We start from the raw sequence: 27,813 nt of genomic DNA, 5'->3' as shown, positions 1-27,813 counted from the left end.
AGTTCCCAAGAGAGAAGGAGCCTGAGCGGGGCCGCCAAGCACAGCCAGTGTCCCCTGCAACTGGACTCGAGCCTTGGGACGTCGGGCTGGACACGTCCTGAGGGGACGATTAGGAGGAGGAGGAGGAGGAGGAGGAGGAGGAGGAGGAGGAGGAGGAGGAGGAGGAGGAGGAGTTGGAGACAGTTCCCCCGGGGTGAGGGAGGGATGCCGGGCGGGCACCCAAATCCGGCAAGGGCCCCGGGAGAGCACGGGCAGGGCGGCGTGTACCCGGGTTCGTCCGGGAGGATGACCCAGGCCAGCCAGCCTCCTCGCCCTCGCCCACCGTGGCACGTCCCCCGCCGGCCAGTGAGCGGTAGCCACTCGCTGAAGGCAGGGAAAGCGGCAGCAAGGGCGGGGCGGGGCGGGGCGGGGCGGGGCCTGTAACCCACGAGTGACCCCAGCGCCCCGATGGGCAGATGCCCAAGGCGACCCCCCCACGCCTTGTCCAGCGGGGATCCAGAGAGAGGCCCACGGCTCAGACCGAGGAGGGCTCTCTCGGGCTCCGAGGCAGGGAGGGGCCTGCCTGGCCCCCGACCCAGGTGGGGCGAGTCGGGGTCCAGTGCCAAGCCCTGCCCTGGACGGCGCGGCGGGCGGCCCCGAGGCGAGGCGTCGGCGAGAGCCAAGGAGCCCTGGAGGCCCCGGCCGGGGGGGTGCGGGGTGGGGGGAGTGGGGTGTGGCGGGGGCAAGGCTGGCCCCTGAGCAGAGCCGAGCAGGTTCTAGGTCGCGCGCCCTCCGGCCGCCCGGCCCGTGGGCCCTGGTCCGTGCTGCGGGAGCGGGGAGGGGCTCGGGGAGGGCCCAGGGGCGGCCGGGGGGTGGGCTGGGCTCGGCTGGGCTCGGCTGTCGTCGGGGGCGGGCCGGGGAGCGCGGCCGCAGGCGCGGAGCAGGCTCTTGGGCGGCGCGGAGACGGGCTCGTGCGTCTACGGCCATACCACCCTGAACGCGCCCGATCTCGTCTGATCTCGGAAGCTAAGCAGGGTCGGGCCTGGTTAGTACTTGGATGGGAGACCGCCTGGGAATACCGGGTGCTGTAGGCTTTTTTTTTCTGGCAGGAAGGAGCCTGTTTTCCAAAGGGGCTTTGCGTCGGCTTCTGCAAAGCTCTGTGGCCCGGGCCGGGCGGGGCCACGCCCAGGGCCACCCCCACGCCACCCCACCCCACCCCCCGCCAAGCCAAGGGGCGCCCCCGTCCGCCCTGGCTGCGGGCTGGCCCGGCGGAGCCAGCCAGCCAGCCCTCGGGCTGGACCCCGCACCGGGGATAGGGGGTGGCCCCAGGGCGGGGATCCCAGGACCTCAGTGGAGGGGCCGCGGGGGAGGCCGTCTTGACTCGCGTGGAGCCTTCGAACCCCACATCCTGGGCTGGTGGCGGAGCTCTGCAGAGTCCGTCAGTCCGGGCGGCTGTGTCCACGCTGCCCAACCAGAGTCTCCTCCTCCTCGTCCTCCTCCTCCTGCCTGGTGGGTCGGTGGGTGTGGGTTTTGGTGGGTGTGGGTGTGGGTGTGGGTGGGTGGGTGGGTGGGTGGCTGGGTGGGTGGGGACCTCAGCGGTTCACGGAGGAGGCAGTGTCTGAACTAGAGGAGGGAGGAGTTGGATGGACGGCTGGCTGGATGGATGATAGATGAATGATGGATGAGTGGATGGTGGATGGATGGATGGATGATGGAAGAATGGATGGATGGATGGGTGGATGGATGGATGGATGGATGGATAGATGATTTGTGGATGGGTTGATGGATGGAAGGATGGACTGATGATGGAAGAATGGCTGGATGGGTGGATGGATGATGGCTGGCTGGCTGGCTGGCGGCTGGCTGGCAGCACGCTTGTGGCAGTGGGCTGGGAGGGGAGGGACCACAGAGCCGGAAGAGCGGGCCCTCAAGTTCCCAAGAGAGAAGGAGCCTGAGCGGGGCCGCCAAGCACAGCCAGTGTCCCCTGCAACTGGACTCGAGCCTTGGGACGTCGGGCTGGACACGTCCTGAGGGGACGATTAGGAGGAGGAGGAGGAGGAGGAGGAGGAGTTGGAGACAGTTCCCCCGGGGTGAGGGAGGGATGCCGGGCGGGCACCCAAATCCGGCAAGGGCCCCGGGAGAGCACGGGCAGGGCGGCGTGTACCCGGGTTCGTCCGGGAGGATGACCCAGGCCAGCCAGCCTCCTCGCCCTCGCCCACCGTGGCACGTCCCCCGCCGGCCAGTGAGCGGTAGCCACTCGCTGAAGGCAGGGAAAGCGGCAGCAAGGGCGGGGCGGGGCGGGGCGGGGCCTGTAACCCACGAGTGACCCCAGCGCCCCGATGGGCAGATGCCCAAGGCGACCCCCCCACGCCTTGTCCAGCGGGGATCCAGAGAGAGGCCCACGGCTCAGACCGAGGAGGGCTCTCTCGGGCTCCGAGGCAGGGAGGGGCCTGCCTGGCCCCCGACCCAGGTGGGGCGAGTCGGGGTCCAGTGCCAAGCCCTGCCCTGGACGGCGCGGCGGGCGGCCCCGAGGCGAGGCGTCGGCGAGAGCCAAGGAGCCCTGGAGGCCCCGGCCGGGGGGTGCGGGGTGGGGGAGTGGGGGTGTGGCGGGGGCAAGGCTGGCCCCTGAGCAGAGCCGAGCAGGTTCTAGGTCGCGCGCCCTCCGGCCGCCCGGCCCGTGGGCCCTGGTCCGTGCTGCGGGAGCGGGGAGGGGCTCGGGGAGGGCCCAGGGGCGGCCGGGGGGTGGGCTGGGCTCGGCTGGGCTCGGCTGTCGTCGGGGGCGGGCCGGGGAGCGCGGCCGCAGGCGCGGAGCAGGCTCTTGGGCGGCGCGGAGACGGGCTCGTGCGTCTACGGCCATACCACCCTGAACGCGCCCGATCTCGTCTGATCTCGGAAGCTAAGCAGGGTCGGGCCTGGTTAGTACTTGGATGGGAGACCGCCTGGGAATACCGGGTGCTGTAGGCTTTTTTTTTCTGGCAGGAAGGAGCCTGTTTTCCAAAGGGGCTTTGCGTCGGCTTCTGCAAAGCTCTGTGGCCCGGGCCGGGCGGGGCCACGCCCAGGGCCACCCCCACGCCACCCCACCCCACCCCCCGCCAAGCCAAGGGGCGCCCCCGTCCGCCCTGGCTGCGGGCTGGCCCGGCGGAGCCAGCCAGCCAGCCCTCGGGCTGGACCCCGCACCGGGGATAGGGGGTGGCCCCAGGGCGGGGATCCCAGGACCTCAGTGGAGGGGCCGCGGGGGAGGCCGTCTTGACTCGCGTGGAGCCTTCGAACCCCACATCCTGGGCTGGTGGCGGAGCTCTGCAGAGTCCGTCAGTCCGGGCGGCTGTGTCCACGCTGCCCAACCAGAGTCTCCTCCTCCTCGTCCTCCTCCTCCTGCCTGGTGGGTCGGTGGGTGTGGGTTTTGGTGGGTGTGGGTGTGGGTGTGGGTGGGTGGGTGGGTGGGTGGCTGGGTGGGTGGGGACCTCAGCGGTTCACGGAGGAGGCAGTGTCTGAACTAGAGGAGGGAGGAGTTGGATGGACGGCTGGCTGGATGGATGATAGATGAATGATGGATGAGTGGATGGTGGATGGATGGATGGATGGATGGATGGATGGATGATGGAAGAATGGATGGATGGATGGGTGGATGGATGGATGGATGGATAGATGATTTGTGGATGGGTTGATGGATGGAAGGATGGACTGATGATGGAAGAATGGCTGGATGGGTGGATGGATGATGGCTGGCTGGCTGGCTGGCGGCTGGCTGGCAGCACGCTTGTGGCAGTGGGCTGGGAGGGGAGGGACCACAGAGCCGGAAGAGCGGGCCCTCAAGTTCCCAAGAGAGAAGGAGCCTGAGCGGGGCCGCCAAGCACAGCCAGTGTCCCCTGCAACTGGACTCGAGCCTTGGGACGTCGGGCTGGACACGTCCTGAGGGGACGATTAGGAGGAGGAGGAGGAGGAGGAGGAGGAGTTGGAGACAGTTCCCCCGGGGTGAGGGAGGGATGCCGGGCGGGCACCCAAATCCGGCAAGGGCCCCGGGAGAGCACGGGCAGGGCGGCGTGTACCCGGGTTCGTCCGGGAGGATGACCCAGGCCAGCCAGCCTCCTCGCCCTCGCCCACCGTGGCACGTCCCCCGCCGGCCAGTGAGCGGTAGCCACTCGCTGAAGGCAGGGAAAGCGGCAGCAAGGGCGGGGCGGGGCGGGGCGGGGCGGGGCCTGTAACCCACGAGTGACCCCAGCGCCCCGATGGGCAGATGCCCAAGGCGACCCCCCCCACGCCTTGTCCAGCGGGGATCCAGAGAGAGGCCCACGGCTCAGACCGAGGAGGGCTCTCTCGGGCTCCGAGGCAGGGAGGGGCCTGCCTGGCCCCCGACCCAGGTGGGGCGAGTCGGGGTCCAGTGCCAAGCCCTGCCCTGGACGGCGCGGCGGGCGGCCCCGAGGCGAGGCGTCGGCGAGAGCCAAGGAGCCCTGGAGGCCCCGGCCGGGGGATGCGGGGTGGGGGGAGTGGGGTGTGGCGGGGGCAAGGCTGGCCCCTGAGCAGAGCCGAGCAGGTTCTAGGTCGCGCGCCCTCCGGCCGCCCGGCCCGTGGGCCCTGGTCCGTGCTGCGGGAGCGGGGAGGGGCTCGGGGAGGGCCCAGGGGCGGCCGGGGGGTGGGCTGGGCTCGGCTGGGCTCGGCTGTCGTCGGGGGCGGGCCGGGGAGCGCGGCCGCAGGCGCGGAGCAGGCTCTTGGGCGGCGCGGAGACGGGCTCGTGCGTGTACGGCCATACCACCCTGAACGCGACCGATCTCGTCTGATCTCGGAAGCTAAGCAGGGTCGGGCCTGGTTAGTACTTGGATGGGAGACCGCCTGGGAATACCGGGTGCTGTAGGCTTTTTTTTTCTGGCAGGAAGGAGCCTGTTTTCCAAAGGGGCTTTGCGTCGGCTTCTGCAAAGCTCTGTGGCCCGGGCCGGGCGGGGCCACGCCCAGGGCCACCCCCACGCCACCCCACCCCACCCCCCGCCAAGCCAAGGGGCGCCCCCGTCCGCCCTGGCTGCGGGCTGGCCCGGCGGAGCCAGCCAGCCAGCCCTCGGGCTGGACCCCGCACCGGGGATAGGGGGTGGCCCCAGGGCGGGGATCCCAGGACCTCAGTGGAGGGGCCGCGGGGGAGGCCGTCTTGACTCGCGTGGAGCCTTCGAACCCCACATCCTGGGCTGGTGGCGGAGCTCTGCAGAGTCCGTCAGTCCGGGCGGCTGTGTCCACGCTGCCCAACCAGAGTCTCCTCCTCCTCGTCCTCCTCCTCCTGCCTGGTGGGTCGGTGGGTGTGGGTTTTGGTGTGTGTGGGTGTGGGTGTGGGTGTGGGTGGGTGGGTGGGTGGGTGGCTGGGTGGGTGGGGACCTCAGCGGTTCACGGAGGAGGCAGTGTCTGAACTAGAGGAGGGAGGAGTTGGATGGACGGCTGGCTGGATGGATGATAGATGAATGATGGATGAGTGGATGGTGGATGGATGGATGGATGGATGGATGGATGATGGAAGAATGGATGGATGGATGGGTGGATGGATGGATGGATGGATGGATAGATGATTTGTGGATGGGTTGATGGATGGAAGGATGGACTGATGATGGAAGAATGGCTGGATGGGTGGATGGATGATGGCTGGCTGGCTGGCTGGCGGCTGGCTGGCAGCACGCTTGTGGCAGTGGGCTGGGAGGGGAGGGACCACAGAGCCGGAAGAGCGGGCCCTCAAGTTCCCAAGAGAGAAGGAGCCTGAGCGGGGCCGCCAAGCACAGCCAGTGTCCCCTGCAACTGGACTCGAGCCTTGGGACGTCGGGCTGGACACGTCCTGAGGGGACGATTAGGAGGAGGAGGAGGAGGAGGAGGAGGAGTTGGAGACAGTTCCCCCGGGGTGAGGGAGGGATGCCGGGCGGGCACCCAAATCCGGCAAGGGCCCCGGGAGAGCACGGGCAGGGCGGCGTGTACCCGGGTTCGTCCGGGAGGATGACCCAGGCCAGCCAGCCTCCTCGCCCTCGCCCACCGTGGCACGTCCCCCGCCGGCCAGTGAGCGGTAGCCACTCGCTGAAGGCAGGGAAAGCGGCAGCAAGGGCGGGGCGGGGCGGGGCGGGGCGGGGCCTGTAACCCACGAGTGACCCCAGCGCCCCGATGGGCAGATGCCCAAGGCGACCCCCCCACGCCTTGTCCAGCGGGGATCCAGAGAGAGGCCCACGGCTCAGACCGAGGAGGGCTCTCTCGGGCTCCGAGGCAGGGAGGGGCCTGCCTGGCCCCCGACCCAGGTGGGGCGAGTCGGGGTCCAGTGCCAAGCCCTGCCCTGGACGGCGCGGCGGGCGGCCCCGAGGCGAGGCGTCGGCGAGAGCCAAGGAGCCCTGGAGGCCCCGGCCGGGGGGTGCGGGGTGGGGGAGTGGGGGTGTGGCGGGGGCAAGGCTGGCCCCTGAGCAGAGCCGAGCAGGTTCTAGGTCGCGCGCCCTCCGGCCGCCCGGCCCGTGGGCCCTGGTCCGTGCTGCGGGAGCGGGGAGGGGCTCGGGGAGGGCCCAGGGGCGGCCGGGGGGTGGGCTGGGCTCGGCTGGGCTCGGCTGTCGTCGGGGGCGGGCCGGGGAGCGCGGCCGCAGGCGCGGAGCAGGCTCTTGGGCGGCGCGGAGACGGGCTCGTGCGTCTACGGCCATACCACCCTGAACGCGCCCGATCTCGTCTGATCTCGGAAGCTAAGCAGGGTCGGGCCTGGTTAGTACTTGGATGGGAGACCGCCTGGGAATACCGGGTGCTGTAGGCTTTTTTTTTCTGGCAGGAAGGAGCCTGTTTTCCAAAGGGGCTTTGCGTCGGCTTCTGCAAAGCTCTGTGGCCCGGGCCGGGCGGGGGCCACGCCCAGGGCCACCCCCACGCCACCCCACCCCACCCCCCGCCAAGCCAAGGGGCGCCCCCGTCCGCCCTGGCTGCGGGCTGGCCCGGCGGAGCCAGCCAGCCAGCCAGCCAGCCCTCGGGCTGGACCCCGCACCGGGGATAGGGGGTGGCCCCAGGGCGGGGATCCCAGGACCTCAGTGGAGGGGCCGCGGGGGAGGCCGTCTTGACTCGCGTGGAGCCTTCGAACCCCACATCCTGGGCTGGTGGCGGAGCTCTGCAGAGTCCGTCAGTCCGGGCGGCTGTGTCCACGCTGCCCAACCAGAGTCTCCTCCTCCTCGTCCTCCTCCTCCTGCCTGGTGGGTCGGTGGGTGTGGGTTTTGGTGTGTGTGGGTGTGGGTGTGGGTGTGGGTGGGTGGGTGGGTGGGTGGCTGGGTGGGTGGGGACCTCAGCGGTTCACGGAGGAGGCAGTGTCTGAACTAGAGGAGGGAGGAGTTGGATGGACGGCTGGCTGGATGGATGATAGATGAATGATGGATGAGTGGATGGTGGATGGATGGATGGATGGATGGATGGATGGATGATGGAAGAATGGATGGATGGATGGGTGGATGGATGGATGGATGGATGGATAGATGATTTGTGGATGGGTTGATGGATGGAAGGATGGACTGATGATGGAAGAATGGCTGGATGGGTGGATGGATGATGGCTGGCTGGCTGGCTGGCGGCTGGCTGGCAGCACGCTTGTGGCAGTGGGCTGGGAGGGGAGGGACCACAGAGCCGGAAGAGCGGGCCCTCAAGTTCCCAAGAGAGAAGGAGCCTGAGCGGGGCCGCCAAGCACAGCCAGTGTCCCCTGCAACTGGACTCGAGCCTTGGGACGTCGGGCTGGACACGTCCTGAGGGGACGATTAGGAGGAGGAGGAGGAGGAGGAGGAGGAGTTGGAGACAGTTCCCCCGGGGTGAGGGAGGGATGCCGGGCGGGCACCCAAATCCGGCAAGGGCCCCGGGAGAGCACGGGCAGGGCGGCGTGTACCCGGGTTCGTCCGGGAGGATGACCCAGGCCAGCCAGCCTCCTCGCCCTCGCCCACCGTGGCACGTCCCCCGCCGGCCAGTGAGCGGTAGCCACTCGCTGAAGGCAGGGAAAGCGGCAGCAAGGGCGGGGCGGGGCGGGGGCGGGGCGGGGCCTGTAACCCACGAGTGACCCCAGCGCCCCGATGGGCAGATGCCCAAGGCGACCCCCCCACGCCTTGTCCAGCGGGGATCCAGAGAGAGGCCCACGGCTCAGACCGAGGAGGGCTCTCTCGGGCTCCGAGGCAGGGAGGGGCCTGCCTGGCCCCCGACCCAGGTGGGGCGAGTCGGGGTCCAGTGCCAAGCCCTGCCCTGGACGGCGCGGCGGGCGGCCCCGAGGCGAGGCGTCGGCGAGAGCCAAGGAGCCCTGGAGGCCCCGGCCGGGGGGTGCGGGGTGGGGGGAGTGGGGTGTGGCGGGGGCAAGGCTGGCCCCTGAGCAGAGCCGAGCAGGTTCTAGGTCGCGCGCCCTCCGGCCGCCCGGCCCGTGGGCCCTGGTCCGTGCTGCGGGAGCGGGGAGGGGCTCGGGGAGGGCCCAGGGGCGGCCGGGGGGTGGGCTGGGCTCGGCTGGGCTCGGCTGTCGTCGGGGGCGGGCCGGGGAGCGCGGCCGCAGGCGCGGAGCAGGCTCTTGGGCGGCGCGGAGACGGGCTCGTGCGTCTACGGCCATACCACCCTGAACGCGCCCGATCTCGTCTGATCTCGGAAGCTAAGCAGGGTCGGGCCTGGTTAGTACTTGGATGGGAGACCGCCTGGGAATACCGGGTGCTGTAGGCTTTTTTTTTCTGGCAGGAAGGAGCCTGTTTTCCAAAGGGGCTTTGCGTCGGCTTCTGCAAAGCTCTGTGGCCCGGGCCGGGCGGGGCCACGCCCAGGGCCACCCCCACGCCACCCCACCCCACCCCCCGCCAAGCCAAGGGGCGCCCCCGTCCGCCCTGGCTGCGGGCTGGCCCGGCGGAGCCAGCCAGCCAGCCCTCGGGCTGGACCCCGCACCGGGGATAGGGGGTGGCCCCAGGGCGGGGATCCCAGGACCTCAGTGGAGGGGCCGCGGGGGAGGCCGTCTTGACTCGCGTGGAGCCTTCGAACCCCACATCCTGGGCTGGTGGCGGAGCTCTGCAGAGTCCGTCAGTCCGGGCGGCTGTGTCCACGCTGCCCAACCAGAGTCTCCTCCTCCTCGTCCTCCTCCTCCTGCCTGGTGGGTCGGTGGGTGTGGGTTTTGGTGGGTGTGGGTGTGGGTGTGGGTGGGTGGGTGGGTGGGTGGCTGGGTGGGTGGGGACCTCAGCGGTTCACGGAGGAGGCAGTGTCTGAACTAGAGGAGGGAGGAGTTGGATGGACGGCTGGCTGGATGGATGATAGATGAATGATGGATGAGTGGATGGTGGATGGATGGATGGATGGATGGATGGATGGATGATGGAAGAATGGATGGATGGGTGGATGGATGGATGGATAGATGATTTGTGGATGGGTTGATGGATGGAAGGATGGACTGATGATGGAAGAATGGCTGGATGGGTGGATGGATGATGGCTGGCTGGCTGGCTGGCGGCTGGCTGGCAGCACGCTTGTGGCAGTGGGCTGGGAGGGGAGGGACCACAGAGCCGGAAGAGCGGGCCCTCAAGTTCCCAAGAGAGAAGGAGCCTGAGCGGGGCCGCCAAGCACAGCCAGTGTCCCCTGCAACTGGACTCGAGCCTTGGGACGTCGGGCTGGACACGTCCTGAGGGGACGATTAGGAGGAGGAGGAGGAGGAGGAGGAGGAGGAGGAGGAGGAGGAGGAGGAGGAGGAGGAGTTGGAGACAGTTCCCCCGGGGTGAGGGAGGGATGCCGGGCGGGCACCCAAATCCGGCAAGGGCCCCGGGAGAGCACGGGCAGGGCGGCGTGTACCCGGGTTCGTCCGGGAGGATGACCCAGGCCAGCCAGCCTCCTCGCCCTCGCCCACCGTGGCACGTCCCCCGCCGGCCAGTGAGCGGTAGCCACTCGCTGAAGGCAGGGAAAGCGGCAGCAAGGGCGGGGCGGGGCGGGGCGGGGCGGGGCCTGTAACCCACGAGTGACCCCAGCGCCCCGATGGGCAGATGCCCAAGGCGACCCCCCCACGCCTTGTCCAGCGGGGATCCAGAGAGAGGCCCACGGCTCAGACCGAGGAGGGCTCTCTCGGGCTCCGAGGCAGGGAGGGGCCTGCCTGGCCCCCGACCCAGGTGGGGCGAGTCGGGGTCCAGTGCCAAGCCCTGCCCTGGACGGCGCGGCGGGCGGCCCCGAGGCGAGGCGTCGGCGAGAGCCAAGGAGCCCTGGAGGCCCCGGCCGGGGGGTGCGGGGTGGGGGAGTGGGGGTGTGGCGGGGGCAAGGCTGGCCCCTGAGCAGAGCCGAGCAGGTTCTAGGTCGCGCGCCCTCCGGCCGCCCGGCCCGTGGGCCCTGGTCCGTGCTGCGGGAGCGGGGAGGGGCTCGGGGAGGGCCCAGGGGCGGCCGGGGGGTGGGCTGGGCTCGGCTGGGCTCGGCTGTCGTCGGGGGCGGGCCGGGGAGCGCGGCCGCAGGCGCGGAGCAGGCTCTTGGGCGGCGCGGAGACGGGCTCGTGCGTCTACGGCCATACCACCCTGAACGCGCCCGATCTCGTCTGATCTCGGAAGCTAAGCAGGGTCGGGCCTGGTTAGTACTTGGATGGGAGACCGCCTGGGAATACCGGGTGCTGTAGGCTTTTTTTTTCTGGCAGGAAGGAGCCTGTTTTCCAAAGGGGCTTTGCGTCGGCTTCTGCAAAGCTCTGTGGCCCGGGCCGGGCGGGGCCACGCCCAGGGCCACCCCCACGCCACCCCACCCCACCCCCCGCCAAGCCAAGGGGCGCCCCCGTCCGCCCTGGCTGCGGGCTGGCCCGGCGGAGCCAGCCAGCCAGCCCTCGGGCTGGACCCCGCACCGGGGATAGGGGGTGGCCCCAGGGCGGGGATCCCAGGACCTCAGTGGAGGGGCCGCGGGGGAGGCCGTCTTGACTCGCGTGGAGCCTTCGAACCCCACATCCTGGGCTGGTGGCGGAGCTCTGCAGAGTCCGTCAGTCCGGGCGGCTGTGTCCACGCTGCCCAACCAGAGTCTCCTCCTCCTCGTCCTCCTCCTCCTGCCTGGTGGGTCGGTGGGTGTGGGTTTTGGTGGGTGTGGGTGTGGGTGTGGGTGGGTGGGTGGGTGGGTGGCTGGGTGGGTGGGGACCTCAGCGGTTCACGGAGGAGGCAGTGTCTGAACTAGAGGAGGGAGGAGTTGGATGGACGGCTGGCTGGATGGATGATAGATGAATGATGGATGAGTGGATGGTGGATGGATGGATGGATGGATGGATGATGGAAGAATGGATGGATGGATGGGTGGATGGATGGATGGATGGATGGATAGATGATTTGTGGATGGGTTGATGGATGGAAGGATGGACTGATGATGGAAGAATGGCTGGATGGGTGGATGGATGATGGCTGGCTGGCTGGCTGGCGGCTGGCTGGCAGCACGCTTGTGGCAGTGGGCTGGGAGGGGAGGGACCACAGAGCCGGAAGAGCGGGCCCTCAAGTTCCCAAGAGAGAAGGAGCCTGAGCGGGGCCGCCAAGCACAGCCAGTGTCCCCTGCAACTGGACTCGAGCCTTGGGACGTCGGGCTGGACACGTCCTGAGGGGACGATTAGGAGGAGGAGGAGGAGGAGGAGGAGGAGGAGGAGGAGGAGGAGGAGGAGGAGGAGGAGTTGGAGACAGTTCCCCCGGGGTGAGGGAGGGATGCCGGGCGGGCACCCAAATCCGGCAAGGGCCCCGGGAGAGCACGGGCAGGGCGGCGTGTACCCGGGTTCGTCCGGGAGGATGACCCAGGCCAGCCAGCCTCCTCGCCCTCGCCCACCGTGGCACGTCCCCCGCCGGCCAGTGAGCGGTAGCCACTCGCTGAAGGCAGGGAAAGCGGCAGCAAGGGCGGGGCGGGGCGGGGCGGGGCGGGGGCCTGTAACCCACGAGTGACCCCAGCGCCCCGATGGGCAGATGCCCAAGGCGACCCCCCCACGCCTTGTCCAGCGGGGATCCAGAGAGAGGCCCACGGCTCAGACCGAGGAGGGCTCTCTCAGGCTCCGAGGCAGGGAGGGGCCTGCCTGGCCCCAGACCCAGGTGGGGCGAGTCGGGGTCCAGAGCCAAGCCCTGCCCTGGACGGCGCGGCGGGCGGCCCCGAGGCGAGGCGTCGGCGAGAGCCAAGGAGCCCTGGAGGCCCCGGCCGGGGGGTGCGGGGTGGGGGAGTGGGGGTGTGGCGGGGGCAAGGCTGGCCCCTGAGCAGAGCCGAGCAGGTTCTAGGTCGCGCGCCCTCCGGCCGCCCGGCCCGTGGGCCCTGGTCCGTGCTGCGGGAGCGGGGAGGGGCTCGGGGAGGGCCCAGGGGCGGCCGGGGGGTGGGCTGGGCTCGGCTGGGCTCGGCTGTCGTCGGGGGCGGGCCGGGGAGCGCGGCCGCAGGCGCGGAGCAGGCTCTTGGGCGGCGCGGAGACGGGCTCGTGCGTCTACGGCCATACCACCCTGAACGCGCCCGATCTCGTCTGATCTCGGAAGCTAAGCAGGGTCGGGCCTGGTTAGTACTTGGATGGGAGACCGCCTGGGAATACCGGGTGCTGTAGGCTTTTTTTTTCTGGCAGGAAGGAGCCTGTTTTCCAAAGGGGCTTTGCGTCGGCTTCTGCAAAGCTCTGTGGCCCGGGCCGGGCGGGGCCACGCCCAGGGCCACCCCCACGCCACCCCACCCCACCCCCCGCCAAGCCAAGGGGCGCCCCCGTCCGCCCTGGCTGCGGGCTGGCCCGGCGGAGCCAGCCAGCCAGCCCTCGGGCTGGACCCCGCACCGGGGATAGGGGGTGGCCCCAGGGCGGGGATCCCAGGACCTCAGTGGAGGGGCCGCGGGGGAGGCCGTCTTGACTCGCGTGGAGCCTTCGAACCCCACATCCTGGGCTGGTGGCGGAGCTCTGCAGAGTCCGTCAGTCCGGGCGGCTGTGTCCACGCTGCCCAACCAGAGTCTCCTCCTCCTCGTCCTCCTCCTCCTGCCTGGTGGGTCGGTGGGTGTGGGTTTTGGTGGGTGTGGGTGTGGGTGTGGGTGGGTGGGTGGGTGGGTGGCTGGGTGGGTGGGGACCTCAGCGGTTCACGGAGGAGGCAGTGTCTGAACTAGAGGAGGGAGGAGTTGGATGGACGGCTGGCTGGATGGATGATAGATGAATGATGGATGAGTGGATGGTGGATGGATGGATGGATGGATGGATGGATGATGGAAGAATGGCTGGATGGGTGGATGGATGATGGCTGGCTGGCTGGCTGGCGGCTGGCTGGCAGCACGCTTGTGGCAGTGGGCTGGGAGGGGAGGGACCACAGAGCCGGAAGAGCGGGCCCTCAAGTTCCCAAGAGAGAAGGAGCCTGAGCGGGGCCGCCAAGCACAGCCAGTGTCCCCTGCAACTGGACTCGAGCCTTGGGACGTCGGGCTGGACACGTCCTGAGGGGACGATTAGGAGGAGGAGGAGGAGGAGGAGGAGGAGTTGGAGACAGTTCCCCCGGGGTGAGGGAGGGATGCCGGGCGGGCACCCAAATCCGGCAAGGGCCCCGGGAGAGCACGGGCAGGGCGGCGTGTACCCGGGTTCGTCCGGGAGGATGACCCAGGCCAGCCAGCCTCCTCGCCCTCGCCCACCGTGGCACGTCCCCCGCCGGCCAGTGAGCGGTAGCCACTCGCTGAAGGCAGGGAAAGCGGCAGCAAGGGCGGGGCGGGGCGGGGCGGGGCGGGGCCTGTAACCCACGAGTGACCCCAGCGCCCCGATGGGCAGATGCCCAAGGCGACCCCCCCACGCCTTGTCCAGCGGGGATCCAGAGAGAGGCCCACGGCTCAGACCGAGGAGGGCTCTCTCGGGCTCCGAGGCAGGGAGGGGCCTGCCTGGCCCCCGACCCAGGTGGGGCGAGTCGGGGTCCAGTGCCAAGCCCTGCCCTGGACGGCGCGGCGGGCGGCCCCGAGGCGAGGCGTCGGCGAGAGCCAAGGAGCCCTGGAGGCCCCGGCCGGGGGGTGCGGGGGTGGGGGGAGTGGGGTGTGGCGGGGGCAAGGCTGGCCCCTGAGCAGAGCCGAGCAGGTTCTAGGTCGCGCGCCCTCCGGCCGCCCGGCCCGTGGGCCCTGGTCCGTGCTGCGGGAGCGGGGAGGGGCTCGGGGAGGGCCCAGGGGCGGCCGGGGGGTGGGCTGGGCTCGGCTGGGCTCGGCTGTCGTCGGGGGCGGGCCGGGGAGCGCGGCCGCAGGCGCGGAGCAGGCTCTTGGGCGGCGCGGAGACGGGCTCGTGCGTCTACGGCCATACCACCCTGAACGCGCCCGATCTCGTCTGATCTCGGAAGCTAAGCAGGGTCGGGCCTGGTTAGTACTTGGATGGGAGACCGCCTGGGAATACCGGGTGCTGTAGGCTTTTTTTTTCTGGCAGGAAGGAGCCTGTTTTCCAAAGGGGCTTTGCGTCGGCTTCTGCAAAGCTCTGTGGCCCGGGCCGGGCGGGGCCACGCCCAGGGCCACCCCCACGCCACCCCACCCCACCCCCCGCCAAGCCAAGGGGCGCCCCCGTCCGCCCTGGCTGCGGGCTGGCCCGGCGGAGCCAGCCAGCCAGCCCTCGGGCTGGACCCCGCACCGGGGATAGGGGGTGGCCCCAGGGCGGGGATCCCAGGACCTCAGTGGAGGGGCCGCGGGGGAGGCCGTCTTGACTCGCGTGGAGCCTTCGAACCCCACATCCTGGGCTGGTGGCGGAGCTCTGCAGAGTCCGTCAGTCCGGGCGGCTGTGTCCACGCTGCCCAACCAGAGTCTCCTCCTCCTCGTCCTCCTCCTCCTGCCTGGTGGGTCGGTGGGTGTGGGTTTTGGTGTGTGTGGGTGTGGGTGTGGGTGGGTGGGTGGGTGGGTGGCTGGGTGGGTGGGGACCTCAGCGGTTCACGGAGGAGGCAGTGTCTGAACTAGAGGAGGGAGGAGTTGGATGGACGGCTGGCTGGATGGATGATAGATGAATGATGGATGAGTGGATGGTGGATGGATGGATGGATGGATGGATGGATGGATGGATGGATGATGGAAGAATGGATGGATGGGTGGATGGATGGATGGATAGATGATTTGTGGATGGGTTGATGGATGGAAGGATGGACTGATGATGGAAGAATGGCTGGATGGGTGGATGGATGATGGCTGGCTGGCTGGCTGGCGGCTGGCTGGCAGCACGCTTGTGGCAGTGGGCTGGGAGGGGAGGGACCACAGAGCCGGAAGAGCGGGCCCTCAAGTTCCCAAGAGAGAAGGAGCCTGAGCGGGGCCGCCAAGCACAGCCAGTGTCCCCTGCAACTGGACTCGAGCCTTGGGACGTCGGGCTGGACACGTCCTGAGGGGACGATTAGGAGGAGGAGGAGGAGGAGGAGGAGGAGTTGGAGACAGTTCCCCCGGGGTGAGGGAGGGATGCCGGGCGGGCACCCAAATCCGGCAAGGGCCCCGGGAGAGCACGGGCAGGGCGGCGTGTACCCGGGTTCGTCCGGGAGGATGACCCAGGCCAGCCAGCCTCCTCGCCCTCGCCCACCGTGGCACGTCCCCCGCCGGCCAGTGAGCGGTAGCCACTCGCTGAAGGCAGGGAAAGCGGCAGCAAGGGCGGGGCGGGGCGGGGCGGGGCGGGGCCTGTAACCCACGAGTGACCCCAGCGCCCCGATGGGCAGATGCCCAAGGCGACCCCCCCACGCCTTGTCCAGCGGGGATCCAGAGAGAGGCCCACGGCTCAGACCGAGGAGGGCTCTCTCGGGCTCCGAGGCAGGGAGGGGCCTGCCTGGCCCCCGACCCAGGTGGGGCGAGTCGGGGTCCAGTGCCAAGCCCTGCCCTGGACGGCGCGGCGGGCGGCCCCGAGGCGAGGCGTCGGCGAGAGCCAAGGAGCCCTGGAGGCCCCGGCCGGGGGGTGCGGGGTGGGGGAGTGGGGTGTGGCGGGGGCAAGGCTGGCCCCTGAGCAGAGCCGAGCAGGTTCTAGGTCGCGCGCCCTCCGGCCGCCCGGCCCGTGGGCCCTGGTCCGTGCTGCGGGAGCGGGGAGGGGCTCGGGGAGGGCCCAGGGGCGGCCGGGGGGTGGGCTGGGCTCGGCTGGGCTCGGCTGTCGTCGGGGGCGGGCCGGGGAGCGCGGCCGCAGGCGCGGAGCAGGCTCTTGGGCGGCGCGGAGACGGGCTCGTGCGTCTACGGCCATACCACCCTGAACGCGCCCGATCTCGTCTGATCTCGGAAGCTAAGCAGGGTCGGGCCTGGTTAGTACTTGGATGGGAGACCGCCTGGGAATACCGGGTGCTGTAGGCTTTTTTTTTCTGGCAGGAAGGAGCCTGTTTTCCAAAGGGGCTTTGCGTCGGCTTCTGCAAAGCTCTGTGGCCCGGGCCGGGCGGGGCCACGCCCAGGGCCACCCCCACGCCACCCCACCCCACCCCCCGCCAAGCCAAGGGGCGCCCCCGTCCGCCCTGGCTGCGGGCTGGCCCGGCGGAGCCAGCCAGCCAGCCCTCGGGCTGGACCCCGCACCGGGGATAGGGGGTGGCCCCAGGGCGGGGATCCCAGGACCTCAGTGGAGGCGCCGCGGGGGAGGCCGTCTTGACTCGCGTGGAGCCTTCGAACCCCACATCCTGGGCTGGTGGCGGAGCTCTGCAGAGTCCGTCAGTCCGGGCGGCTGTGTCCACGCTGCCCAACCAGAGTCTCCTCCTCCTCGTCCTCCTCCTCCTGCCTGGTGGGTCGGTGGGTGTGGGTTTTGGTGTGTGTGGGTGTGGGTGTGGGTGGGTGGGTGGGTGGGTGGCTGGGTGGGTGGGGACCTCAGCGGTTCACGGAGGAGGCAGTGTCTGAACTAGAGGAGGGAGGAGTTGGATGGACGGCTGGCTGGATGGATGATAGATGAATGATGGATGAGTGGATGGTGGATGGATGGATGGATGGATGGATGGATGGATGGATGATGGAAGAATGGATGGATGGGTGGATGGATGGATGGATAGATGATTTGTGGATGGGTTGATGGATGGAAGGATGGACTGATGATGGAAGAATGGCTGGATGGGTGGATGGATGATGGCTGGCTGGCTGGCTGGCGGCTGGCTGGCAGCACGCTTGTGGCAGTGGGCTGGGAGGGGAGGGACCACAGAGCCGGAAGAGCGGGCCCTCAAGTTCCCAAGAGAGAAGGAGCCTGAGCGGGGCCGCCAAGCACAGCCAGTGTCCCCTGCAACTGGACTCGAGCCTTGGGACGTCGGGCTGGACACGTCCTGAGGGGACGATTAGGAGGAGGAGGAGGAGGAGGAGGAGGAGGAGGAGGAGGAGGAGGAGGAGGAGGAGGAGGAGTTGGAGACAGTTCCCCCGGGGTGAGGGAGGGATGCCGGGCGGGCACCCAAATCCGGCAAGGGCCCCGGGAGAGCACGGGCAGGGCGGCGTGTACCCGGGTTCGTCCGGGAGGATGACCCAGGCCAGCCAGCCTCCTCGCCCTCGCCCACCGTGGCACGTCCCCCGCCGGCCAGTGAGCGGTAGCCACTCGCTGAAGGCAGGGAAAGCGGCAGCAAGGGCGGGGCGGGGCGGGGCGGGGCGGGGCCTGTAACCCACGAGTGACCCCAGCGCCCCGATGGGCAGATGCCCAAGGCGACCCCCCCCACGCCTTGTCCAGCGGGGATCCAGAGAGAGGCCCACGGCTCAGACCGAGGAGGGCTCTCTCGGGCTCCGAGGCAGGGAGGGGCCTGCCTGGCCCCCGACCCAGGTGGGGCGAGTCGGGGTCCAGTGCCAAGCCCTGCCCTGGACGGCGCGGCGGGCGGCCCCGAGGCGAGGCGTCGGCGAGAGCCAAGGAGCCCTGGAGGCCCCGGCCGGGGGGGTGCGGGGTGGGGGAGTGGGGTGTGGCGGGGGCAAGGCTGGCCCCTGAGCAGAGCCGAGCAGGTTCTAGGTCGCGCGCCCTCCGGCCGCCCGGCCCGTGGGCCCTGGTCCGTGCTGCGGGAGCGGGGAGGGGCTCGGGGAGGGCCCAGGGGCGGCCGGGGGGTGGGCTGGGCTCGGCTGGGCTCGGCTGTCGTCGGGGGCGGGCCGGGGAGCGCGGCCGCAGGCGCGGAGCAGGCTCTTGGGCGGCGCGGAGACGGGCTCGTGCGTCTACGGCCATACCACCCTGAACGCGCCCGATCTCGTCTGATCTCGGAAGCTAAGCAGGGTCGGGCCTGGTTAGTACTTGGATGGGAGACCGCCTGGGAATACCGGGTGCTGTAGGCTTTTTTTTTCTGGCAGGAAGGAGCCTGTTTTCCAAAGGGGCTTTGCGTCGGCTTCTGCAAAGCTCTGTGGCCCGGGCCGGGCGGGGCCACGCCCAGGGCCACCCCCACGCCACCCCACCCCACCCCCCGCCAAGCCAAGGGGCGCCCCCGTCCGCCCTGGCTGCGGGCTGGCCCGGCGGAGCCAGCCAGCCAGCCCTCGGGCTGGACCCCGCACCGGGGATAGGGGGTGGCCCCAGGGCGGGGATCCCAGGACCTCAGTGGAGGGGCCGCGGGGGAGGCCGTCTTGACTCGCGTGGAGCCTTCGAACCCCACATCCTGGGCTGGTGGCGGAGCTCTGCAGAGTCCGTCAGTCCGGGCGGCTGTGTCCACGCTGCCCAACCAGAGTCTCCTCCTCCTCGTCCTCCTCCTCCTGCCTGGTGGGTCGGTGGGTGTGGGTTTTGGTGTGTGTGGGTGTGGGTGTGGGTGGGTGGGTGGGTGGGTGGCTGGGTGGGTGGGGACCTCAGCGGTTCACGGAGGAGGCAGTGTCTGAACTAGAGGAGGGAGGAGTTGGATGGACGGCTGGCTGGATGGATGATAGATGAATGATGGATGAGTGGATGGTGGATGGATGGATGGATGGATGGATGGATGGATGGATGATGGAAGAATGGATGGATGGGTGGATGGATGGATGGATAGATGATTTGTGGATGGGTTGATGGATGGAAGGATGGACTGATGATGGAAGAATGGCTGGATGGGTGGATGGATGATGGCTGGCTGGCTGGCTGGCGGCTGGCTGGCAGCACGCTTGTGGCAGTGGGCTGGGAGGGGAGGGACCACAGAGCCGGAAGAGCGGGCCCTCAAGTTCCCAAGAGAGAAGGAGCCTGAGCGGGGCCGCCAAGCACAGCCAGTGTCCCCTGCAACTGGACTCGAGCCTTGGGACGTCGGGCTGGACACGTCCTGAGGGGACGATTAGGAGGAGGAGGAGGAGGAGGAGGAGGAGGAGGAGGAGGAGGAGGAGGAGGAGGAGGAGTTGGAGACAGTTCCCCCGGGGTGAGGGAGGGATGCCGGGCGGGCACCCAAATCCGGCAAGGGCCCCGGGAGAGCACGGGCAGGGCGGCGTGTACCCGGGTTCGTCCGGGAGGATGACCCAGGCCAGCCAGCCTCCTCGCCCTCGCCCACCGTGGCACGTCCCCCGCCGGCCAGTGAGCGGTAGCCACTCGCTGAAGGCAGGGAAAGCGGCAGCAAGGGCGGGGCGGGGCGGGGCGGGGCGGGGCCTGTAACCCACGAGTGACCCCAGCGCCCCGATGGGCAGATGCCCAAGGCGACCCCCCCACGCCTTGTCCAGCGGGGATCCAGAGAGAGGCCCACGGCTCAGACCGAGGAGGGCTCTCTCGGGCTCCGAGGCAGGGAGGGGCCTGCCTGGCCCCCGACCCAGGTGGGGCGAGTCGGGGTCCAGTGCCAAGCCCTGCCCTGGACGGCGCGGCGGGCGGCCCCGAGGCGAGGCGTCGGCGAGAGCCAAGGAGCCCTGGAGGCCCCGGCCGGGGGGGTGCGGGGTGGGGGAGTGGGGTGTGGCGGGGGCAAGGCTGGCCCCTGAGCAGAGCCGAGCAGGTTCTAGGTCGCGCGCCCTCCGGCCGCCCGGCCCGTGGGCCCTGGTCCGTGCTGCGGGAGCGGGGAGGGGCTCGGGGAGGGCCCAGGGGCGGCCGGGGGGTGGGCTGGGCTCGGCTGGGCTCGGCTGTCGTCGGGGGCGGGCCGGGGAGCGCGGCCGCAGGCGCGGAGCAGGCTCTTGGGCGGCGCGGAGACGGGCTCGTGCGTCTACGGCCATACCACCCTGAACGCGCCCGATCTCGTCTGATCTCGGAAGCTAAGCAGGGTCGGGCCTGGTTAGTACTTGGATGGGAGACCGCCTGGGAATACCGGGTGCTGTAGGCTTTTTTTTTCTGGCAGGAAGGAGCCTGTTTTCCAAAGGGGCTTTGCGTCGGCTTCTGCAAAGCTCTGTGGCCCGGGCCGGGCGGGGCCACGCCCAGGGCCACCCCCACGCCACCCCACCCCACCCCCCGCCAAGCCAAGGGGCGCCCCCGTCCGCCCTGGCTGCGGGCTGGCCCGGCGGAGCCAGCCAGCCAGCCCTCGGGCTGGACCCCGCACCGGGGATAGGGGGTGGCCCCAGGGCGGGGATCCCAGGACCTCAGTGGAGGGGCCGCGGGGGAGGCCGTCTTGACTCGCGTGGAGCCTTCGAACCCCACATCCTGGGCTGGTGGCGGAGCTCTGCAGAGTCCGTCAGTCCGGGCGGCTGTGTCCACGCTGCCCAACCAGAGTCTCCTCCTCCTCGTCCTCCTCCTCCTGCCTGGTGGGTCGGTGGGTGTGGGTTTTGGTGGGTGTGGGTGTGGGTGTGGGTGGGTGGGTGGGTGGGTGGCTGGGTGGGTGGGGACCTCAGCGGTTCACGGAGGAGGCAGTGTCTGAACTAGAGGAGGGAGGAGTTGGATGGACGGCTGGCTGGATGGATGATAGATGAATGATGGATGAGTGGATGGTGGATGGATGGATGGATGATGGAAGAATGGATGGATGGATGGGTGGATGGATGGATGGATGGATGGATAGATGATTTGTGGATGGGTTGATGGATGGAAGGATGGACTGATGATGGAAGAATGGCTGGATGGGTGGATGGATGATGGCTGGCTGGCTGGCTGGCGGCTGGCTGGCAGCACGCTTGTGGCAGTGGGCTGGGAGGGGAGGGACCACAGAGCCGGAAGAGCGGGCCCTCAAGTTCCCAAGAGAGAAGGAGCCTGAGCGGGGCCGCCAAGCACAGCCAGTGTCCCCTGCAACTGGACTCGAGCCTTGGGACGTCGGGCTGGACACGTCCTGAGGGGACGATTAGGAGGAGGAGGAGGAGGAGGAGGAGGAGTTGGAGACAGTTCCCCCGGGGTGAGGGAGGGATGCCGGGCGGGCACCCAAATCCGGCAAGGGCCCCGGGAGAGCACGGGCAGGGCGGCGTGTACCCGGGTTCGTCCGGGAGGATGACCCAGGCCAGCCAGCCTCCTCGCCCTCGCCCACCGTGGCACGTCCCCCGCCGGCCAGTGAGCGGTAGCCACTCGCTGAAGGCAGGGAAAGCGGCAGCAAGGGCGGGGCGGGGCGGGGCGGGGCGGGGCCTGTAACCCACGAGTGACCCCAGCGCCCCGATGGGCAGATGCCCAAGGCGACCCCCCCACGCCTTGTCCAGCGGGGATCCAGAGAGAGGCCCACGGCTCAGACCGAGGAGGGCTCTCTCGGGCTCCGAGGCAGGGAGGGGCCTGCCTGGCCCCCGACCCAGGTGGGGCGAGTCGGGGTCCAGTGCCAAGCCCTGCCCTGGACGGCGCGGCGGGCGGCCCCGAGGCGAGGCGTCGGCGAGAGCCAAGGAGCCCTGGAGGCCCCGGCCGGGGGGTGCGGGGTGGGGGAGTGGGGTGTGGCGGGGGCAAGGCTGGCCCCTGAGCAGAGCCGAGCAGGTTCTAGGTCGCGCGCCCTCCGGCCGCCCGGCCCGTGGGCCCTGGTCCGTGCTGCGGGAGCGGGGAGGGGCTCGGGGAGGGCCCAGGGGCGGCCGGGGGGTGGGCTGGGCTCGGCTGGGCTCGGCTGTCGTCGGGGGCGGGCCGGGGAGCGCGGCCGCAGGCGCGGAGCAGGCTCTTGGGCGGCGCGGAGACGGGCTCGTGCGTCTACGGCCATACCACCCTGAACGCGCCCGATCTCGTCTGATCTCGGAAGCTAAGCAGGGTCGGGCCTGGTTAGTACTTGGATGGGAGACCGCCTGGGAATACCGGGTGCTGTAGGCTTTTTTTTTCTGGCAGGAAGGAGCCTGTTTTCCAAAGGGGCTTTGCGTCGGCTTCTGCAAAGCTCTGTGGCCCGGGCCGGGCGGGGCCACGCCCAGGGCCACCCCCACGCCACCCCACCCCACCCCCCGCCAAGCCAAGGGGCGCCCCCGTCCGCCCTGGCTGCGGGCTGGCCCGGCGGAGCCAGCCAGCCAGCCCTCGGGCTGGACCCCGCACCGGGGATAGGGGGTGGCCCCAGGGCGGGGATCCCAGGACCTCAGTGGAGGGGCCGCGGGGGAGGCCGTCTTGACTCGCGTGGAGCCTTCGAACCCCACATCCTGGGCTGGTGGCGGAGCTCTGCAGAGTCCGTCAGTCCGGGCGGCTGTGTCCACGCTGCCCAACCAGAGTCTCCTCCTCCTCGTCCTCCTCCTCCTGCCTGGTGGGTCGGTGGGTGTGGGTTTTGGTGGGTGTGGGTGTGGGTGTGGGTGGGTGGGTGGGTGGGTGGCTGGGTGGGTGGGGACCTCAGCGGTTCACGGAGGAGGCAGTGTCTGAACTAGAGGAGGGAGGAGTTGGATGGACGGCTGGCTGGATGGATGATAGATGAATAATGGATGAGTGGATGGTGGATGGATGGATGGATGGATGGATGGATGGATGGATGGATGGATGATGGAAGAATGGATGGATGGGTGGATGGATGGATGGATAGATGATTTGTGGATGGGTTGATGGATGGAAGGATGGACTGATGATGGAAGAATGGCTGGATGGGTGGATGGATGATGGCTGGCTGGCTGGCTGGCGGCTGGCTGGCAGCACGCTTGTGGCAGTGGGCTGGGAGGGGAGGGACCACAGAGCCGGAAGAGCGGGCCCTCAAGTTCCCAAGAGAGAAGGAGCCTGAGCGGGGCCGCCAAGCACAGCCAGTGTCCCCTGCAACTGGACTCGAGCCTTGGGACGTCGGGCTGGACACGTCCTGAGGGGACGATTAGGAGGAGGAGGAGGAGGAGGAGGAGGAGGAGGAGGAGGAGGAGGAGGAGGAGGAGGAGTTGGAGACAGTTCCCCCGGGGTGAGGGAGGGATGCCGGGCGGGCACCCAAATCCGGCAAGGGCCCCGGGAGAGCACGGGCAGGGCGGCGTGTACCCGGGTTCGTCCGGGAGGATGACCCAGGCCAGCCAGCCTCCTCGCCCTCGCCCACCGTGGCACGTCCCCCGCCGGCCAGTGAGCGGTAGCCACTCGCTGAAGGCAGGGAAAGCGGCAGCAAGGGCGGGGCGGGGCGGGGCGGGGCGGGGCCTGTAACCCACGAGTGACCCCAGCGCCCCGATGGGCAGATGCCCAAGGCGACCCCCCCACGCCTTGTCCAGCGGGGATCCAGAGAGAGGCCCACGGCTCAGACCGAGGAGGGCTCTCTCGGGCTCCGAGGCAGGGAGGGGCCTGCCTGGCCCCCGACCCAGGTGGGGCGAGTCGGGGTCCAGTGCCAAGCCCTGCCCTGGACGGCGCGGCGGGCGGCCCCGAGGCGAGGCGTCGGCGAGAGCCAAGGAGCCCTGGAGGCCCCGGCCGGGGGGTGCGGGGTGGGGGAGTGGGGTGTGGCGGGGGCAAGGCTGGCCCCTGAGCAGAGCCGAGCAGGTTCTAGGTCGCGCGCCCTCCGGCCGCCCGGCCCGTGGGCCCTGGTCCGTGCTGCGGGAGCGGGGAGGGGCTCGGGGAGGGCCCAGGGGCGGCCGGGGGGTGGGCTGGGCTCGGCTGGGCTCGGCTGTCGTCGGGGGCGGGCCGGGGAGCGCGGCCGCAGGCGCGGAGCAGGCTCTTGGGCGGCGCGGAGACGGGCTCGTGCGTCTACGGCCATACCACCCTGAACGCGCCCGATCTCGTCTGATCTCGGAAGCTAAGCAGGGTCGGGCCTGGTTAGTACTTGGATGGGAGACCGCCTGGGAATACCGGGTGCTGTAGGCTTTTTTTTTCTGGCAGGAAGGAGCCTGTTTTCCAAAGGGGCTTTGCGTCGGCTTCTGCAAAGCTCTGTGGCCCGGGCCGGGCGGGGCCACGCCCAGGGCCACCCCCACGCCACCCCACCCCACCCCCCGCCAAGCCAAGGGGCGCCCCCGTCCGCCCTGGCTGCGGGCTGGCCCGGCGGAGCCAGCCAGCCAGCCCTCGGGCTGGACCCCGCACCGGGGATAGGGGGTGGCCCCAGGGCGGGGATCCCAGGACCTCAGTGGAGGGGCCGCGGGGGAGGCCGTCTTGACTCGCGTGGAGCCTTCGAACCCCACATCCTGGGCTGGTGGCGGAGCTCTGCAGAGTCCGTCAGTCCGGGCGGCTGTGTCCACGCTGCCCAACCAGAGTCTCCTCCTCCTCGTCCTCCTCCTCCTGCCTGGTGGGTCGGTGGGTGTGGGTTTTGGTGGGTGTGGGTGTGGGTGTGGGTGGGTGGGTGGGTGGGTGGCTGGGTGGGTGGGGACCTCAGCGGTTCACGGAGGAGGCAGTGTCTGAACTAGAGGAGGGAGGAGTTGGATGGACGGCTGGCTGGATGGATGATAGATGAATGATGGATGAGTGGATGGTGGATGGATGGATGGATGGATGGATGGATGATGGAAGAATGGATGGATGGGTGGATGGATGGATGGATAGATGATTTGTGGATGGGTTGATGGATGGAAGGATGGACTGATGATGGAAGAATGGCTGGATGGGTGGATGGATGATGGCTGGCTGGCTGGCTGGCGGCTGGCTGGCAGCACGCTTGTGGCAGTGGGCTGGGAGGGGAGGGACCACAGAGCCGGAAGAGCGGGCCCTCAAGTTCCCAAGAGAGAAGGAGCCTGAGCGGGGCCGCCAAGCACAGCCAGTGTCCCCTGCAACTGGACTCGAGCCTTGGGACGTCGGGCTGGACACGTCCTGAGGGGACGATTAGGAGGAGGAGGAGGAGGAGGAGGAGGAGTTGGAGACAGTTCCCCCGGGGTGAGGGAGGGATGCCGGGCGGGCACCCAAATCCGGCAAGGGCCCCGGGAGAGCACGGGCAGGGCGGCGTGTACCCGGGTTCGTCCGGGAGGATGACCCAGGCCAGCCAGCCTCCTCGCCCTCGCCCACCGTGGCACGTCCCCCGCCGGCCAGTGAGCGGTAGCCACTCGCTGAAGGCAGGGAAAGCGGCAGCAAGGGCGGGGCGGGGCGGGGCGGGGCGGGGCCTGTAACCCACGAGTGACCCCAGCGCCCCGATGGGCAGATGCCCAAGGCGACCCCCCCACGCCTTGTCCAGCGGGGATCCAGAGAGAGGCCCACGGCTCAGACCGAGGAGGGCTCTCTCGGGCTCCGAGGCAGGGAGGGGCCTGCCTGGCCCCCGACCCAGGTGGGGCGAGTCGGGGTCCAGTGCCAAGCCCTGCCCTGGACGGCGCGGCGGGCGGCCCCGAGGCGAGGCGTCGGCGAGAGCCAAGGAGCCCTGGAGGCCCCGGCCGGGGGGTGCGGGGTGGGGGAGTGGGGTGTGGCGGGGGCAAGGCTGGCCCCTGAGCAGAGCCGAGCAGGTTCTAGGTCGCGCGCCCTCCGGCCGCCCGGCCCGTGGGCCCTGGTCCGTGCTGCGGGAGCGGGGAGGGGCTCGGGGAGGGCCCAGGGGCGGCCGGGGGGTGGGCTGGGCTCGGCTGGGCTCGGCTGTCGTCGGGGGCGGGCCGGGGAGCGCGGCCGCAGGCGCGGAGCAGGCTCTTGGGCGGCGCGGAGACGGGCTCGTGCGTCTACGGCCATACCACCCTGAACGCGCCCGATCTCGTCTGATCTCGGAAGCTAAGCAGGGTCGGGCCTGGTTAGTACTTGGATGGGAGACCGCCTGGGAATACCGGGTGCTGTAGGCTTTTTTTTTCTGGCAGGAAGGAGCCTGTTTTCCAAAGGGGCTTTGCGTCGGCTTCTGCAAAGCTCTGTGGCCCGGGCCGGGCGGGGCCACGCCCAGGGCCACCCCCACGCCACCCCACCCCACCCCCCGCCAAGCCAAGGGGCGCCCCCGTCCGCCCTGGCTGCGGGCTGGCCCGGCGGAGCCAGCCAGCCAGCCCTCGGGCTGGACCCCGCACCGGGGATAGGGGGTGGCCCCAGGGCGGGGATCCCAGGACCTCAGTGGAGGGGCCGCGGGGGAGGCCGTCTTGACTCGCGTGGAGCCTTCGAACCCCACATCCTGGGCTGGTGGCGGAGCTCTGCAGAGTCCGTCAGTCCGGGCGGCTGTGTCCACGCTGCCCAACCAGAGTCTCCTCCTCCTCGTCCTCCTCCTCCTGCCTGGTGGGTCGGTGGGTGTGGGTTTTGGTGGGTGTGGGTGTGGGTGTGGGTGGGTGGGTGGGTGGGTGGCTGGGTGGGTGGGGACCTCAGCGGTTCACGGAGGAGGCAGTGTCTGAACTAGAGGAGGGAGGAGTTGGATGGACGGCTGGCTGGATGGATGATAGATGAATAATGGATGAGTGGATGGTGGATGGATGGATGGATGGATGGATGGATGGATGGATGGATGATGGAAGAATGGATGGATGGGTGGATGGATGGATGGATAGATGATTTGTGGATGGGTTGATGGATGGAAGGATGGACTGATGATGGAAGAATGGCTGGATGGGTGGATGGATGATGGCTGGCTGGCTGGCTGGCGGCTGGCTGGCAGCACGCTTGTGGCAGTGGGCTGGGAGGGGAGGGACCACAGAGCCGGAAGAGCGGGCCCTCAAGTTCCCAAGAGAGAAGGAGCCTGAGCGGGGCCGCCAAGCACAGCCAGTGTCCCCCTGCAACTGGACTCGAGCCTTGGGACGTCGGGCTGGACACGTCCTGAGGGGACGATTAGGAGGAGGAGGAGGAGGAGGAGGAGGAGGAGGAGGAGGAGGAGGAGGAGGAGGAGGAGGAGGAGGAGTTGGAGACAGTTCCCCCGGGGTGAGGGAGGGATGCCGGGCGGGCACCCAAATCCGGCAAGGGCCCCGGGGAGAGCACGGGCAGGGCGGCGTGTACCCGGGTTCGTCCGGGAGGATGACCCAGGCCAGCCAGCCTCCTCGCCCTCGCCCACCGTGGCACGTCCCCCGCCGGCCAGTGAGCGGTAGCCACTCGCTGAAGGCAGGGAAAGCGGCAGCAAGGGCGGGGCGGGGCGGGGCGGGGCGGGGCCTGTAACCCACGAGTGACCCCAGCGCCCCGATGGGCAGATGCCCCAAGGCGACCCCCCCCACGCCTTGTCCAGCGGGGATCCAGAGAGAGGCCCACGGCTCAGACCGAGGAGGGCTCTCTCGGGCTCCGAGGCAGGGAGGGGCCTGCCTGGCCCCCGACCCAGGTGGGGCGAGTCGGGGTCCAGTGCCAAGCCCTGCCCTGGACGGCGCGGCGGGCGGCCCCGAGGCGAGGCGTCGGCGAGAGCCAAGGAGCCCTGGAGGCCCCGGCCGGGGGGTGCGGGGTGGGGGAGTGGGGGTGTGGCGGGGGCAAGGCTGGCCCCTGAGCAGAGCCGAGCAGGTTCTAGGTCGCGCGCCCTCCGGCCGCCCGGCCCGTGGGCCCTGGTCCGTGCTGCGGGAGCGGGGGAGGGGCTCGGGGAGGGCCCAGGGGCGGCCGGGGGGTGGGCTGGGCTCGGCTGGGCTCGGCTGTCGTCGGGGGCGGGCCGGGGAGCGCGGCCGCAGGCGCGGAGCAGGCTCTTGGGCGGCGCGGAGACGGGCTCGTGCGTCTACGGCCATACCACCCTGAACGCGCCCGATCTCGTCTGATCTCGGAAGCTAAGCAGGGTCGGGCCTGGTTAGTACTTGGATGGGAGACCGCCTGGGAATACCGGGTGCTGTAGGCTTTTTTTTTCTGGCAGGAAGGAGCCTGTTTTCCAAAGGGGCTTTGCGTCGGCTTCTGCAAAGCTCTGTGGCCCGGGCCGGGCGGGGCCACGCCCAGGGCCACCCCCACGCCACCCCACCCCACCCCCCGCCAAGCCAAGGGGCGCCCCCGTCCGCCCTGGCTGCGGGCTGGCCCGGCGGAGCCAGCCAGCCAGCCCTCGGGCTGGACCCCGCACCGGGGATAGGGGGTGGCCCCAGGGCGGGGATCCCAGG

The 27,813-nt window shown here is 70.1% G+C and overlaps 15 non-coding genes across 15 annotated transcripts; all 15 read left to right on the top strand.

The window, feature by feature from the left end:
* Positions 1–954: 954 nt before the first annotated feature.
* On the top strand, positions 955–1,073 carry LOC132650343 (5S ribosomal RNA). The gene has a single exon (XR_009588706.1). It is a non-coding gene; the product is annotated as a 5S ribosomal RNA (ribosomal RNA).
* Positions 1,074–2,824: 1,751 nt separating this feature from the next.
* Positions 2,825–2,943, top strand: LOC132650342 (5S ribosomal RNA). Its single transcript, XR_009588705.1, has one exon. It is a non-coding gene; the product is annotated as a 5S ribosomal RNA (ribosomal RNA).
* Positions 2,944–4,712: 1,769 nt separating this feature from the next.
* On the top strand, positions 4,713–4,831 carry LOC132650356 (5S ribosomal RNA). The gene has a single exon (XR_009588719.1). It is a non-coding gene; the product is annotated as a 5S ribosomal RNA (ribosomal RNA).
* A 1,774-nt stretch (positions 4,832–6,605) lies between these two features.
* LOC132650341 (5S ribosomal RNA) lies at positions 6,606–6,724 on the top strand. The gene has a single exon (XR_009588704.1). It is a non-coding gene; the product is annotated as a 5S ribosomal RNA (ribosomal RNA).
* Positions 6,725–8,512: 1,788 nt separating this feature from the next.
* LOC132650340 (5S ribosomal RNA) lies at positions 8,513–8,631 on the top strand. The gene has a single exon (XR_009588703.1). It is a non-coding gene; the product is annotated as a 5S ribosomal RNA (ribosomal RNA).
* A 1,790-nt stretch (positions 8,632–10,421) lies between these two features.
* LOC132650339 (5S ribosomal RNA) lies at positions 10,422–10,540 on the top strand. The gene has a single exon (XR_009588702.1). It is a non-coding gene; the product is annotated as a 5S ribosomal RNA (ribosomal RNA).
* Positions 10,541–12,335: 1,795 nt separating this feature from the next.
* LOC132650338 (5S ribosomal RNA) lies at positions 12,336–12,454 on the top strand. Its single transcript, XR_009588701.1, has one exon. It is a non-coding gene; the product is annotated as a 5S ribosomal RNA (ribosomal RNA).
* A 1,675-nt stretch (positions 12,455–14,129) lies between these two features.
* Positions 14,130–14,248, top strand: LOC132650337 (5S ribosomal RNA). The gene has a single exon (XR_009588700.1). It is a non-coding gene; the product is annotated as a 5S ribosomal RNA (ribosomal RNA).
* A 1,767-nt stretch (positions 14,249–16,015) lies between these two features.
* On the top strand, positions 16,016–16,134 carry LOC132650336 (5S ribosomal RNA). The gene has a single exon (XR_009588699.1). It is a non-coding gene; the product is annotated as a 5S ribosomal RNA (ribosomal RNA).
* A 1,798-nt stretch (positions 16,135–17,932) lies between these two features.
* Positions 17,933–18,051, top strand: LOC132650334 (5S ribosomal RNA). The gene has a single exon (XR_009588697.1). It is a non-coding gene; the product is annotated as a 5S ribosomal RNA (ribosomal RNA).
* A 1,794-nt stretch (positions 18,052–19,845) lies between these two features.
* Positions 19,846–19,964, top strand: LOC132650333 (5S ribosomal RNA). The gene has a single exon (XR_009588696.1). It is a non-coding gene; the product is annotated as a 5S ribosomal RNA (ribosomal RNA).
* Positions 19,965–21,719: 1,755 nt separating this feature from the next.
* LOC132650332 (5S ribosomal RNA) lies at positions 21,720–21,838 on the top strand. The gene has a single exon (XR_009588695.1). It is a non-coding gene; the product is annotated as a 5S ribosomal RNA (ribosomal RNA).
* Positions 21,839–23,639: 1,801 nt separating this feature from the next.
* On the top strand, positions 23,640–23,758 carry LOC132650331 (5S ribosomal RNA). The gene has a single exon (XR_009588694.1). It is a non-coding gene; the product is annotated as a 5S ribosomal RNA (ribosomal RNA).
* A 1,755-nt stretch (positions 23,759–25,513) lies between these two features.
* LOC132650330 (5S ribosomal RNA) lies at positions 25,514–25,632 on the top strand. Its single transcript, XR_009588693.1, has one exon. It is a non-coding gene; the product is annotated as a 5S ribosomal RNA (ribosomal RNA).
* Positions 25,633–27,444: 1,812 nt separating this feature from the next.
* LOC132650329 (5S ribosomal RNA) lies at positions 27,445–27,563 on the top strand. The gene has a single exon (XR_009588692.1). It is a non-coding gene; the product is annotated as a 5S ribosomal RNA (ribosomal RNA).
* Positions 27,564–27,813: the final 250 nt, after the last annotated feature.

Source organism: Meriones unguiculatus (assembly GCF_030254825.1).
Source record: "Meriones unguiculatus strain TT.TT164.6M chromosome 10 unlocalized genomic scaffold, Bangor_MerUng_6.1 Chr10_unordered_Scaffold_142, whole genome shotgun sequence".
Classification (NCBI taxonomy): Eukaryota; Metazoa; Chordata; class Mammalia; order Rodentia; family Muridae; genus Meriones; species Meriones unguiculatus.
Note: the sequence above shows the minus strand (reverse complement) of the source record. Positions and strands in the feature narration are given on the sequence as shown.